At 37.7% G+C, this 10999-nt stretch overlaps 1 non-coding gene across 1 annotated transcript; it reads left to right on the top strand.

Annotated features, from left to right (window-relative positions):
• The first annotated feature begins 9535 nt into the window (after positions 1–9535).
• Positions 9536–9639, top strand: LOC127744461 (small nucleolar RNA R71). The gene has a single exon (XR_008005448.1). It is a non-coding gene; the product is annotated as a small nucleolar RNA R71 (small nucleolar RNA).
• The last annotated feature ends 1360 nt before the right edge of the window (positions 9640–10999 follow it).

The raw sequence follows: 10999 nt of genomic DNA, 5'->3' as shown, positions 1-10999 counted from the left end.
GATCTAATTACTTAAGATTGCCAAGGAGATCAATGAATGCATTGATTGAGGAAGAGATGAGAATGAACTTGATCTGGAGGATTACAATATCTCTTGATCCCAATGTTCATTTTATTTTTAGTTCTTACATTTACTTTTCTTGACATTTACTTTCTTGCACTTTTTTGCTTTCTTTACTTTTATGCCATTTACATTTCCTTGTTACTTATCACTCAAATATGATTCGTCTAACTAGGATAATCAATTACCCATTGATTGCTTAATCTGTTAATCCCTGTGGATTCAACCTCACTCTATTGTGAGTTTTTACTTGACGACAATTCGGTATACTTGCCGAAGGAAAATTTGTTGAGAGACAAGTTTCCGTGCATCAAGTTTATGGCACCGTTGCCGGGGATTAATCGTGATTAACAAACTACCGGTTGATTGATTTACTAGATTAGACACTTTTCTTTTGTCTTTGTTTTCTTTTGTTTCTTTATTTTCTTTTGCTAACTAATTGTTTGTGATATTGCCTCACTGGGAATTTCCTCATCTGTGACAAGGGGAATTCCAATCTCTTTTATATTGGTGATTGTTGTTTGATACAGAGTATTTTGAAGAGAAATGGAGTATAGATCATCTTTTGGTCAATCAAGTTACATGGGATACTTCTCAGCGCCACAAAATAATTTATGTTATTATGATAATGTTGGTTGGGAATATCAAGAAGATGAAACGGGGTGCTTCCAAGGGTCACAAAATAGTCCATATTTTGATGACTTTGATCACTACTCCAGCTGTGCCTGGGAAGATCAAAACCAAAGAAATTTCACTTATTCACACCCCATTCATCAAGAGCCATTATCCTTTAATTATTCAACCTCACCTCCTAGCTTTCTGCATCAAAACCCCTCAACACTTAGATATGCCTCAACACAAAATTCCTTCCCACATCCATATAATTCATCTCACCACTCACACAATTCATTGCATTATACACAAAATTCTTCTCACAGTCCACAAAACCCATATCATTACCCACAAGAGTCCTACCACTCTCAAAACATACAACCACAAAACAACCAATTCCATTCAAAAAATAGCCACCCTCAACCTCTAAATTCCAACCCAGTTGCACACCCTCCCCTCGAGGATAAGCTATCAAGGATAGAGAACCTATTGGCAATTCTCTTGGAAGAATCTAAGGACATTAGGACTTTCAAAGAGGAAGTAAAATCCATTATGCAGAACCAGGGGGCTGCCCTTAAGAAGCTTGAGGCACAATTTGGATATCTATCAAAGCAAATCACTACCCACAATTCTGTCAGTGGTACCATGGCAAACCCAAGGGAGGAATCAGAAGAACAAGAAAATGAGGCACCCATACCAAGTGAGATTTCTATGAAGAATGAGGAGGTTACGAGAGTATATAAGCCCAAAGCTCCATACCCACAGAGGCTACTAAGGGTGACAAAGGAACATGCAAACTCACTCCCAAAAGGCTCAATGCAACATCACACAGAAGAAAGGGAGAAAGTCAATCAAGGGAGTCTACATTACTCTAATGACACAGAGAATGGCATAAAGGGTGAGTTCATTGAACCACCAATTCAAGAAGCTCTTGATGAAGAAGACACTCCAACCATCATACAACACCCAAGTTTTGAAATCAAGGTGGTGAAGGCAATCAACATGAGCACTAAAAAGAGGATGGTGACCAAGAAAAGAAGAACAATATCCTTGAAGAATAAAAGGTCAACCAAAAGCTATCCCACCCCTACCCCAACAAGAAAGTTTCCTCAAGCTAACAACAAAAGACAGCTTGCTGGGGAGAGGCACTCAAAACAAGGGGCATTAATTGGCTCCTCTTTCCTCTTGAGGTCATTCCTCTTAACAAACTAGAAGAAGAGGAAGAAAGTCATGAACAACATGTTAAGCTAATGACATTAAAAGAGCGCTTGTTGGGAGGCAACCCAACCGTAGGTAACATTTCCTTGCTTTGCTTAGTTTACTTTCAATAATTTGGCATATGATTGCATTCTAAGTTTGGTGTTGCTATTTAACAATTTGATTTTCAATCTTCACTGGGTACTTGCAACATTCTAAATTGAGAGTGTCACACTAAGTTTGGTGTTGCCACTTATCTTTCATGCAAGGTACCAAGCACACCACTTATTAATGCAATCAAAATGTCTCTGTTTGTATCTCTTGTGTCCTTATTGTATCCTTAACCTTGCTTGCTGAAACACATGCATACTCACACTTCATTCTAAGACATTCATGATCCATCATAGACCCCATCACCACTGTTTTAATTGTTTCTTGAGTATAAGCAATCATTCTAAGTTTGGTGTGGGAAGGGGAATAATAGGAGAAAAAGGGCAACAACAATGAAGATGAACTACAAGGTGGTAAAGTTCCTTTTTCCTCTTACTTATTTTCAGCACTTTAAATTGCATGATTGTCTTCTATTTTCTTTGTATGCGTGTGTGATTACTCCTTGTGAATAAGCATAATTTGATATTTGATTTGTAACATGTCGCTATGATATCATAATTATCATCTTGAATTTTACTTGCACCCAATATCTCTAAGAATGCAACAAAGAAATCATTATTTTGAAAGGAAAATGTTGAAGAATTTTATAAATCTTGGGGCAAGCAAAAGATTAAGAGGAGTGGAGGTTCTGATTGTATGATTGTGTATTGAGGTTGCATGTTTGTGAAAACTTGCATGGGAGCTCATAGACAGGAAATGAAGTTTAGAGAAGTATTATGGAATTTCTCAAACATCTATTGATCCAAGAAGCAGTAACAAAAGAAAACAAAAGAAAAAGAAAAAAAACAAAGAACAAGCCTAAGGCTCTGAGCATCAATTACTAGAAAGAAAAAGAAAGAAACAAGAACTCAAAGAGTTATTGTCCTAGTTAAATGCTTGTGGTGGATTTGTATCAAAGAGAGAGGCTTAAGCAAGTAAATTCTAAGGGGTTCTTCAACACATAATACCTTAGACCAACTGGTTTGGGAGTATTGATTGAAAGTGTTAGCAAAATTGTGACTCATACTTTTCTCAACTCGAATAATTCCTAGCAATTGCTCCAAAAACTTGGTGCACAATACTATGGTTCACACACATTCTTCACAACTTCGTAAAACTAACCAGCAAGTACACTTGGTCGTCCAAGTAATAAACCTTACGTGAGTAAGGGTCGATCCCACAGAGATTGTTGGTATGAAGCAAGCTATGGTCATCTTGGAAATTTCAGTCAGGCGGATTATAATGGTTATAATGGTTTTCGAATATAAAGATAAATAAAGCATAAAATAGAGATAGAGATACTTATGTAATTTATTGGTGGGAATTTCATATAAGCGCATGAAGATACTGTGTTCCTTCTGAATCTCTGCTTTCCTACTACTTTCATCCAATCATTCTTACTCCTTTCCATGGCAAGCTGTATGTTGGGAGATCACCGTTGTCAATGGTTACCGTCCGTCCTCTCAGTGAAAATGGTCCAGGTGCGCTGTCATCGCACGGCTAATCATCTGTCGGTTTTCGATCATGTAAAAATAGGATTTGCTATCCTTTTGCATTGTCACCACGCCTTACAGTCGCGAGTTTGAAGCTCGTCACAGTCATTCAATCCCTGAATCCTACTCGGAATACCACAGACAAGGTTTAGACTTTCCGGATTCTCAAGAATGCTGCCAATGGATTCTAACTTATACCATGAAGATTCTGATTAAAGAATCCAAGAGATATTCATTCAAGCTTATTTGCATGTAGAACGAAAGTGGTTGTCAGGCTCACGTTTATAAGTGAGAATGGTGATGAGCGTCACATAATCATCACATTCATCAGGTTCTTGGGTGCAAATGGATATCTTAGAATAAGAATAAGCGTGAATTAAATAGAAGAACAATAGTACTTTGCATTAATAATCGAGGTACAGAAGAGCTCCACACCTTAATCTATGGTGTGTAGAAACTCCACCGTTGAAAATACATAAGTGATAATGGTTCAGGCATGACCGAATGGACAGCCTCCACAAAAGTCTAAGATAGCATAAAACTGATCAAAGATGAAAATACAATAGTAAAAAGTTCTATTTTTACTAAACTAGTTACTAGGGTTTATAGAAATAAGTTTAAGTGCAGAAATCTACTTCCGGGGCCCACTTTGGTGTGTGCTTGGGCTGACCCTTGAGCTTTCATGTGTAGAGACTTCTTTTGGAGTTAAACGCCAAGTTGTAACATGTTTTTGGCGTTTAACTCTGGTTTGTGACGTGTTTCTAGCATTTTACTCTAGAATGTAGCATGGAACTGGCGTTGAACACCAGTTTGCATCATATAAACTCGAATAAAGTATAGACTATTATGTATTGCTGGAAAGCCCTGGATGTCTATTTTCTAAAGCAATTAAGATCGCACCATTTGGAGTTTTGTAGCTCCAGAAAATCCATCTCGAGTGCTGGGAGGTCAGAATCCAACAACATCTGTAGTCCTTTTTCAGCCTCCTATCAGATTTTTGCTCAGGTCCCTCAATTTCAGCCAGAAAATACCTAAAATCACAGAAAAATACAAAAACTCATAGTAAAGTCCAAAAATATGAATTTTGCATAAAAACTAATAAAAACATCCCTAAAAGTAGCTAAATCCCACTAAAAACTACCTAAAAATAATGCCAAAAAGCGTATAAATTATCCGCTCATCACAACACCAAACTTAAATTGTTGCTTGTCCCCAAGAAACTGAAAATCAAATAGGATAAAAAGAAGAGAATATTACTATAAATCCCAAAATATCAATGAATATTAGTTCTGCTTAGATGAGCGGGACTTGTAGCTTTTTGCTTCTGAACAGTTTTGGCATCTCACTTTATTCTTAGATGTTTAGAATGATTGGCATCCATAGGAGCTCAGAGTTCAGATAGTTTTATTGATTCTTCTAGTTAAGTATGTTGATTCTTGAACACAGCTACTTTTATGAGTCTTGGTCGTGGCCCTAAGCACTTTGTTTTCCAGTATTACCACCGGATACATAAATGCCATAGACACATGATTGGGTGAACCTTTTCAGATTGTGACTCAGCTTTGCTAAAGTCCCCAGTTAGAGGTATCCAGAGATCTTAAGCACACTCTTTTTGCTTTGGATCACGACTTTAACCACTCAGTCTCAAGCTTTTCACTTGGACCTGCATGCCACAAGCACATTGTTAGGGACAACTTGATTTAGCCGCTTAGGCCTGGATTTTATTTCCTTGGCCCTCCTATCCATTGATGCTCAAAGCCTTGGATCCTTTTTACCCTTGCCTTTTGGTTTTAAGGGCTATTGGCTTTTTCTGCTTGCTTTTTTCTTTTTCTTTCTTTAAAAAAAATTTTTTCGCAAGCTTTGTTCTTCACTGCTTTTTCTTGCTTCAAGAATCAATTTTATGATTTTTCATTTTATCAATAACATTTCTCTATTTCATCATTCTATCAAGAGCCAACAATTTTAACATTCATAAACAACAAGATAAAAAATATGCATTGTTCAAGCATTCATTCAGAAAACAAAAAGTATTGTCACCACATCAATATAATTAAACCAATTTCAAGGATGAATTCGAAACTCATGTACTTCTTGTTCTTTTGTATTAAAAACATTTTTCATTTAAGAAAGGTGAAGAATTCATGGAATTATTCATAGCCTTAAGACATAGTTACTAAATACTAATGATCATGTAGTAAAGACTCAAAACATAGACAAACATAAAGAATAAAATCGAAAAACAGAGAGATAAGAACAAGGAAGTTAAGGAATGAGTCCACCTTAGAGAGGGTGGCGCCTTCTTCTTGAAGGACCAATGGTGTCTTTGAGCTCCTCTATGTCTCTTCCTTGCCTTTGTTGCTCCTCCCTCATAGCTCTTTGATCTTCTCTAATCTCATTGATAATGATGGAGTGCTCTTGGTGTTCCACCCTTAATTGGTTCATGTTATGACTCAATCCTTCTAGAAAAGTGTTGAGTTGTTCCCAATAGCTGTTTGGAGGAAAATGCATCCCTTGAGGCATCTCAGGGATTTCTTGATGATGAGCTTCCTCATGCGTCTCTTGAGATCCATGAATGGGCTCTCTTGTTTGCTCCATCCTCTTCTTAGTGATGGGCTTATCCTCTTCAATGAGGATGTCTCCTTTTATGACAACTCCAGCTAAGTTGCATAGATGGCAAATGAGATGAGGAAAAGCTAGCCTTGCCAAGGTGGAGGGCTTTTCGGCTACTTTGTAGAGTTCTAGTGGGATGACTTCATGAACTTCTACTTCCTCTCCAATCATGATGCTATGGATCATGATGGTCCGATCCACAGTTACTTCGTATCGGTTGCTAGTGGGGATGATGGAGCGTTGGATGAACTCCAACCATCCTCTAGCCACAGGCTTAAGGTCCAGTCTTCTCAATTGAACCAGCTTGCCTTTTGAGTCTCTTTTCCATTAAGCTCCTTCCACACATATGTCCATGAGGACTTGGTCCAACCTTTGATCAAAGTTGACCCTTCTAGTGTAAGGGCATGCGTCTTCTTGCATCATAGGCAAGTTGAACGCCAACCTTACGTTCTCCGGACTGAAGTCTAAGCATTTCCCCCGAACCATTGTAAGCCAATTCTTTAGGTTTGGGTTCATGCTTTGATCATGGTTCCTAGTGATCCATGCGTTTGCATAGAACTCTTAAATCGTTAAGATTCCGACTTATTGAATTGGATTGGAGAGAACTTCCCATCCTCTTCTTCTAATATCTTGTCAGATCTCCAGATTTTCGCCCTTTTTGAGCTTAAAAGGGACCTCAGGGATCACCTTTTTCTTGGCCACAACTTCATAGAAGTGGTCTTGATGGGATTTTGAGATGAATCTCTCCATCTCCCATGACTCAAAGGTGGAAGCAATTGCCTTCCCTTTCCTCTTTCTTGAGGTTTCTCTAGCCTTAGGTGCCATCAATGGTTATGGAAAAACAAAAAAGCTATGCTTTTACCACACCAAACTTAGAATGTTGCTCACCCTCGAGCAAAAGAAGAAAGAATAGAAGAAGAAGAAGAAGATATGGAGGAGAGGGAGAGAGGTGTGGGTTTTGGCCAAGGGAGAGAAGAAAGGGTAGTGTTGTGTGAAAATGAAGAAGGATAGAGGGGTTTATATAGTGGAGGGAGAGGGGTTTGGGTTCGGTCATTTAGGGTGGTTTTGGGTGGGAAAGAGATTTTGAATTTGAAGGTAGGTAGAGTTTATGGGGAAGAGTGGATGGATGTGATTAGTGAAGGGGTAATGGGGAAGAGAGATTGTGGTAATTGGTGAAGGGTATAGTGTTATTGGATTGTGTGAAGAAGAGAAAAGTAGGGTAGGTGGGGATCCTGTGGGGTCCACAGATCCTGAGGTGATCCTGTGGAATCCACATATCTTGAGGTGTCAAGGATTTCTCATCCATGCACCTTTTAGGCATGTAAAACGCCCTCTGTATGCAATCTTGGCATTTAACACCAGACTGCAGCTTGTTTCTAGCATTAAATGCCTAAATGTAGCCTGTTTCTGCCGTTTAATACCAGTTTGATGCTTGTTTCTGGCGTTAAATGCCAGCTTGGTGCTTGTTTCTGGCGTTAAACGCCAGACAGATGCTTGTTTGGCGTTTAAACGCCAGACAGCTCTTCCTCCAGGGTGTGCTTTTTCTTCTGCTATTTTTTATTCTGTTTTTAATTTTTGCAATTGTTTTGTGACTCCACATGATCATAAACATAATAAAACATAAAAGAACAATAGAAATATAGATAAGTAAAAATTGGGGGGCCTCCCAATAAGCGCTTCTTTAATGTCAATAGCTTGACAGTGAGCTCTCATGGAGCTTCACAGATATTCAGAGCATTGTTGGGACCTCCCAACACCAAACTTAGAGTTTAAATATGGGGGTTCAACACCAAACTTAGAGTTTAGTTGTGGCCTCCCAACACCAAACTTAGAGTTTGACTGTGGGGGCTTTGTTTGACTCTATATTGAGAGAAGCTTTTCATGCTTCCTCTCCATGGTTGCAAAGAAGGATCCTTGAGCTTTAAACACAAGGTAGTCCGCATTCAATTGAAGGACTAGCTCTCCTCTGTCAACATCAATCACAGCTCCTGCTGTGGCTAGGAAGGGTCTTCCAAGGATGATGCATTCATCCTCATCCTTCCCAATGTCTAGGATTGTGAAATCAGCAGGGATGTAAAGGCCTTTAACCTTCACTAACACGTCCTCTACCAATCCATAAGCTTGTTTTATTGACTTGTCTGCCATCTCTAATGAGATTCTTACAGCTTGTACCTCAAAGATCCCATTTCTCCATTACAGATAGTGGCATAAGATTTATACCTGACCCCAGGTCAGACAGAGCCTTCTCAAAGGTCATGGTGCCTATGGTACAGGATATTAAGAATTTACCAGGGTCTTGTTTCTTTTGAGGTAGAGTTTGCTGAACCCATGTATTTAGTTCACTAATGAGCATGGGAGGTTCATCTTCCCAAGTCTCATTACCAAACAACTTGGCATTCAGCTTCATGATGGCTCCTAGATATTGAGCAACTTGCTCTTAAATTACATCTTCATCTTCTTCAGAGGAAGAATAGTTCTCAGAGCTCATGAATGGCAGAAGGAAGTTTAATGGAATCTCTATGGTCTCTATATGAGCCTCAGATTCCTTTAGGTTCTCAATAGGGAACTCCTTTCTGTCTGGGGGACGTCCCATGAGGTCTTCCTCATTGGGATTCATGTCCTCCCCTTCCTCTTTGGATTCGGCCATTTTGATTATATCAATGACCTTGCACTCTCTTTTTGGATTCTCTTCTGTATTGCTTGGGAGAGTACTAGGAGGAGTTTCGGTGATTTTCTTACTCAGCTGACCCACTTGTGCCTCCAAGTTTCTAATGGAGGACCTTGTTTTATTCATGAAACTTAAAGTGGCCTTAGATAGATCAGAGACTGTGTTTGCTAAGCTAGAGGGGCTCTGCTTAGAATTCTCTGTCTGTTGCTGAGAAGATGGTGGAAAAGGCTTGCTATTGCTAAACCTGTTTCTTCCACCATTATTAAAGCCTTGTTAGGGCTTTTGTTGATCCTTCCATGAGAAATTTGGATGATTTCTCCATGAGGGATTATAGGTGTTTCCATAGGGTTCACCCATGTAATTCACCTCTACCATTGCAGTGTTCTAAGGATCATAAGCTTCTTCTTCAGAAGATGCTTCTTTAGTACTGTTGGATGCATTTTGCAATCCATTCAGACTCTGAGAAATCATGTTGACTTGCTAAGTCAACATTTTATTCTGAGCCAATATGGCATTTAGAGCATTAATTTCAAGAACTCCCTTCTTCTGAGGCGTCCCATTACCCACAGGATTCCTCTCAGAGGTGTACATGAATTGGTTATTTGTAACCATGTCAATGAGTTCTTGAGCTTCTACAGGGGTTTTCTTTAGGTGAATGGATCCACCTGCAAAATGGTCCAGTGACATCTTGGAGAACTCTGATAGACCATCATAGAATATATCCAAAATGGTCCACTCTGAAAGCATGCCAGAAGGACACTTTTTGATCAACTTCTTGTATCTTTCCCAAGCTTCATAGAGGCATTCACCATCTTTTTGTCTGAAGGTCTGAACATCCACTCTAAGCTTGCTCAGCTTTTGAGGAGGAAAGAACTTGGCCAAGAAGGCCGTGACCAGCTTATCCAAGAGTCCAGGCTATCTTTAGGTTGTGAGTCCAACGATGTTCTAGCTCTGTCTCTTATAGCAAAAGGGAAAAGCATGAGCCTGTAGACTTCAAGATCTACTTCATTAGTCTTAACAGTATCAGAAATCTATAAGAACTCAGTTAAAAACTGATAGGGATCTTCTGATAGAAGTCCATGAAACTTACAGTTCTGTTGTATTAGAGCAATCAGTTGAGACTTCAGCTCAAAATTATTTGCTCTAATGGTAAGGATTGAGATGCTTCTTCCATAAAAATTGGAAGTAGGTGTAGTATAATCACCAAGCATCCTCCTTGAATTATTGTTGTTGTCATTATTTTTGGCTGCCATCTTCTCTTCTTTTTCGAAAATTTCTGTAAGGTTTTCTTTAGATTGTTGTATTTTAGCTTCTCTTAATTTCTTCTTCAGAGTCCTTTCAGGTTCAGGATCTGCCTCAACAAGAATGTTCTTGTTCTTGCTCCTGCTCAAATGAAAAAGAAGGGAACAAAAAATAATAATAGGGATCCTCTTTACCACAGTAGAGAGATTTCTTTATGTGAGTAGAAGAAAATAAGAAGAAAATCCGAACACAGGTAGAGGGGAGAAGAGGGTTCGAATTTTGAGTAGAAGAGAAGTGTTAGTAGATAAATAAATAAATAGAAGAAGATGAGAGAGAGCAGTTTTCGAAAATTAACTAAAATAAAATAAAAATATTTTTGTTTTTATTTTAGATTAAAGTTAAAATTCGAATTTATAAAAAGGAACAAAATTAAAATTTAAAACAATTAGTTAAATAAAAAGATTTTTGAAAAAGAGGGAGGTGATTTTCGAAAATTAGAGAGAGGAAAGTAGTTAGGTGGTTTTGAAAAAGATAAGAAATAGTAAAACAAACAAAAAGTCAATTAGTTAGTTGAAAAAGATTTGAAAATCAATTTTGAAAAGATAAGGAGTTAGAAAATATTTTTGAAATTAATTTTAAAAAAAGATATGATTGAAAAGATATGATTGAGATATGTTATGAAAAAGATTTAAAAAGGAAATTAAAAAGATTTGATTTTTAAAATTAAAATTGATTACTTGACTAACAAGAAACTAAAAGATATGATTCTAGAATTTAAAGATTGAACCTTTCTTAACAAGAAAGTAACAAACTTCGAATTTTTGAATCAATCACATTAATTATTAGTAATGTTTTTGAAAATTATGAAATAAAGTTAAGAAAAAGATTTTGAAAAACAATTTTTTAAAAAGTTTCGAAAATACAAAAGAAAAATGAAAAAAGATTTGATTTTTGAAAAAGTTTTGAA

Source organism: Arachis duranensis, unplaced genomic scaffold, assembly GCF_000817695.3.
Source record: "Arachis duranensis cultivar V14167 unplaced genomic scaffold, aradu.V14167.gnm2.J7QH unplaced_Scaffold_354585, whole genome shotgun sequence".
Classification (NCBI taxonomy): domain Eukaryota; kingdom Viridiplantae; phylum Streptophyta; class Magnoliopsida; order Fabales; family Fabaceae; genus Arachis; species Arachis duranensis.
The sequence above is the reverse complement of the archived record's forward strand: the minus strand, read 5'-3'. Positions and strand labels throughout refer to the sequence as shown.